The sequence below is a fragment of the Dipodomys merriami genome, unplaced genomic scaffold, assembly GCF_024711535.1.
Source record: "Dipodomys merriami isolate MVZ:Mamm:240054 unplaced genomic scaffold, mDipMer1.0.p SCAF_12, whole genome shotgun sequence".
Lineage (NCBI taxonomy): Eukaryota > Metazoa > Chordata > Mammalia > Rodentia > Heteromyidae > Dipodomys > Dipodomys merriami.
Window position 1 is genome coordinate 37,071,241 of NW_027202493.1, and position 4,824 is coordinate 37,076,064.

Sequence of the window (4,824 nt, forward strand, 5' to 3'; positions counted from 1 at the left end):
CAGAATGAGGGAAAATGTCTATAATCATATAGCTGATAACTGATTAATTTCTAGAATCTATCTGTCTATATCTATATCTATATATGTTGTTGTTGTTGTTGGGTTGTGGGGCTTGAACTCTGGACCTGCCTCTGTCCCTAAGCTCTTTAGCTCAAGGCGAGTACTCTACCACTTGAGCCACAGCACCACTTCCAGTTTCCTGGTGGTTAATTGGAGATAAGAGTCTCACGGACTTCCCTGCCTGTGCTGGGTTTGATCTGTGATCCTCAGATCTAAGCTTCCTAAGTAGCTAGGATTATAGGTGTGAGCCACCAGTGCCTGGCAGATTTCTAGCATATATTAAAAGTAATTCCTAGAACTCAATAGCAACCTCTGAATTACAAATGGAAAATAGCTAGAAAAAAAAATCAGTCAACAATAGTTGAACCTTGGCCTCACATGATTTATTTAGCTAAATACTCATCATACCATTCATGTGTAAACCCTTTAGGTAGCGATATTTATATATTAGTTCTTTAAAATTATATGTCTTAATAGGATTGAATTCTCATATTTAAAAAGAAGTATTTTAAGCCAGGCAGGATGGGTGCTCACATCTGTAATCCTAACTACTCAAGAGGCTGAGGGCTGAGGATTGCAGTGTGAAAAAAGAGCCAAAGCAGAAAAGTCTATGAGATTCATATCTCCAATTAATCAGCAAAAACGAGAGGTGGTTGAGTGGAGTTGTGGCTTACGTGGTAGAGCACCACCATTGAATAAAAAAGCCAGTGAGACTTCAAATCCTTGATTTCAAGCCCCAGGACCAGCACTATAGAGAAATATACATATATTTTTTAAATAATTGAAAAGAAAATTTGAAGAGAAAACGAAAACTGACTTATTCTCAAACAATAATCAGGGTGCATAAGGTTCTTGCTACAAATCTTACCTAGTAGTTCTCAGCTCCTAATCTCAAAGAGATATAGATTTCAGAATGGAGGTGACCGTATTTGGAAGGTAATTCAGCAAGGCTGACAAGCAAGCCAAGTAGCCAGCCACTTCATGGGTTTGTTGTCTTGGTAACTAAGGCAGCTGTGTGAACTGTTTTATTTTCCAATCCTGTCGCAGAAAGAAAATTTTCAAATGGGAAAGCAGATGTACCATGGGTATAATTAGTCTCCCCCGAAAATGAACCATTAAAATAGTGTCAGTTGATATAAGAAAGAAAGGGAATCTAAACAAAAGAACTAGGGAGGGAAAAAAAAAAACCCAGAATCTTAATGCCAAGGGCTTTATATACCTGTGTGGTGTTTGGTTCCCTTTACATAGTCCTTTGAAAGATTCTGCCATAGGCTCCTGCCTCTACAGCTCAGCTTTAAGGAGGCAGAGATGGAGCATGGTATCCTCAGACCCCAGTCAGGATGGAAATAAGACCCTCAAAAAAATCACTAACACAGAGGAATAAAAAACTTCACTGGGGCCAGGTGCTGGAGGCTCATGCCTGAAATCCTAGCTACTCAGGAGGCTGAGATCTGATGATTGCTGTTGGAAGCCAGCCTGGGCAAGAAGTACATGAGACACTTAACTCCAATTAATTGCAGAAAAAGCTGGAAATGGCACTGTGGCTGAAGTGGTCAGGTATTAGCCTTGAGCAAAAGTTGCTCAGGACAGTGCCCAGACCCAGACTGAGTTCAAGCCCCAGGACATGCAAAAACAAACAAACAAACAAAAAACCAAACCAAGCAAACAAAGAAACTTCACTAGAGAAATTGTCAGAGGAAAGAATAAGACTTTATGGAATAGAACCTTCTAAATGGAGTATGTGACAAAACAAATGTCTAGAAGTCCTAGGAACTTTGAATTACTGACGAATTAAGAGACATTCACCTGAAGAATATTTTTTGCTTCATTTTTATTTTGTTAATTTTATTTATTCATTTATTTATTTATTTGTTTGTTTATTTATTTATTTATTTATTGCCAATTGTGAGGCTTGAACTCAAGGCCTGAATACTGTCCCTGAGCCTCTATGCTGAAAGCTAGAGCATACCACTTGAGCCACAGCACCACTTCAAGCATTTGAGTGATTAATTAGAGATAAAGAGTCTCACAGGGACTTTTATGCCTGGGCTGACTTTGAACCATGATCCTCAGGCTCCTAGGATTCAGGTTTGAGCCACTTGTACCCAGCAAATTTTATTTTTAAAAATTATTTTTAAGTGGTTGTACAAAAGAGTTGCCATTTAACAAAGTAGTTTATGAAAATAGTATACTTAATCAATGTCATCCCTTTCAACACTGCCATATCACCTTCAGAAACACCAAATTTTCTTGCCACCAGCAAAGCTTAACCATTTTGGAAGTAGAATGATAGACGTTTCCCATGGCAAATCCTTCTTGTCACCAGGCTAGTCCACACCTGCCCAGTGGCACTGACAATAAGTGATTTACAAAATGTAACTCATTTTGCATGTATGGGACACATCACTAGCAGCTCCATCACTTTGGCTCTTCTAATTTTGGCGGGGAAAAGCAAAACTACCTAGCTTAAACAGTGTCCTGGCATCTTAGAGCAAAATCCCTGGCTCCAGGAGTCCCAAAAGACTAGACCATATATCTCAACATGCCAGTTAAAGATATGAAGAATGGTGATGGACAGAGAATGCAGAGTTACTCAACATGGCCCAGGAAGAGGGAAACAGCATCTCACACATCTTTGTGGCACTAGCATGAGCATTAGGTTTGAAGAGAAGAAGAAAGCGTTATGGATTATTAAGCGGACTTAGTCATTTGTTGATCATGATCTATGTTCTAGTCATGAATGGTGGCTAATAGAAGCCCCTGTTCCCTAAAGGCAAAAGCTGGTTCCCCTGAGATACATTCTCCTCTTTTGGAGGGTTGTGGAGTTTCTCAGACAGTGTGATCTATATGAAAAAGTCTACTATTCCTGAAATCCAAGGTAAGTGTAGCTGAGGACAACGATGAGAGTTTCGGGTGTCCAGCTGGTGGTCCCGAAAGGGCATGGTAAAGAGGAGAGGGGAATAAAATACCTCAGTTACTCTTTGAACCTTCAGCCTCAAAGAGGAATGAGATAAAATTGGGTGTCCTCAGTTTTTATAAATACTCCCTGAATGACTAACATGCTATGGTCAGAGTTGAGTAGCAGTTTGGCCCAAAGCTTTAAGAGGAAAGAGACAGATGCAAAATGGAGGCAGGATTTTGTTCAGCTTTTAGTTAATATATAGGCCCAAATGGGGGGTCAAAAAAGTACCTGTTACAGCAGTATACATGTTTTTATTACCTCCCTCCCTCTCTCTACATATATCTATATATATAATTATATTATATTATATAGACTATGCAATATATGTACATATGTAATATATATGTATACATGTAATTACTTTTTTTCCTTTTTTGGGGGGGTCCAGTCCTGGGGCCTGAACTCTGGGCTTGGGTGCTGTCCCTCAGCTCTTCAGCTCAAGATTAGCACTCTACCACTTGAGCCACAGCGCCACTTCCAGCTTTTTTTTTCTTTTTGCTTATGTGGTGCTGAGGAATCGAACCCAGGGCCTCAGGCATGCAAGGCAAGCGCTCTACCACTGAGCCACCTTCCCAGCCCCTACTTTTATTTTTTTTTCAGTATACCTGTTACCTATATTATATGTGTATATAAGTATATATGTATACATGTGTGTATCTGAGGTATATATAAAGGCTTATGTACATATACATATAAAGGCATATGCATAGCATAGATACATATGTATAGATGCATATATGCACTTTTATGTTTTTACCCCTCTTCATTTTCAGGAGAGAACATGAACATAGTCCCCACTACCTCAAGTTATACAGGTGAGTTTCCCTAATTTGGGGAAATCTAGGACTCCATCTGGTGTGCAATAGATCAGCCTCCCACCAGGAAAATCACCAGCTGATCACAGTCTCCACACACAATCTCCTTCCCAGGTAAACATGAGATCAGAATTTTAAAGCAGAAATGGACTGGGAAGATCCATAGGAAGAAGCAAATCCCTGTGTTATATGACGAAAATGTAGTTCTTCACCGTATATATCATTTACCATTCTAACCAATAGGATTGATGAAATTTCTGGAATAATGATCTCAACACATAGAAAGGAATAATTAAGAAAATGTCAAAAAAAGTAAAAGGAAGTTTCTTATATTCACCAGAGACAGAAAATAATAGTTTGCTTATTAAGGCTGTGTGAGGTGGTCACAGAAATGGAAGACTGACATCAACAGCTACAGAAAGTTACAATAGGTCTTTCTATAAAGATGATTTAGTCCATGATAAAGAGGTATCTTGAATCATTGGATAAATGATTTGAATCCATTGGAATTAATGGATCTAAGCATAAAATATCACAATACAATAGAATCTTCTTGAAAAACACAAGATCCACCATTGCAGTCTTGCCCAATATACCCTACACACTCTGATCCAAATCGGAGGACATTTTACACCTCATTGTGCATATGCTTGCAGCAAAACCCAGGTTATGGGGGAAATCTAAAGACTGAATAGCCTAATTTCTTCAATATATAAAATGTTAGGGAAGAGAAGGGAACAGGGCAAGAGACATTACAGATTTTTAAAAAGCCTTAAAAGACATATTAATCCACTGAGTGGTGGAAATTGGAACCTGTGTATATGCCAGGAGAGAATGTAAAATGATGTAGCTCTTTGTGGAAAACCATTTGGAAGGTCCTCATAAAGTTAGCCATAACACTTAGTATATAATCCAGACATTCTATCAGTGTATGCCCAAGAGAATTGAAAGCTGCATCCCATAAAACCAGGCATGAACCTGTTTCTA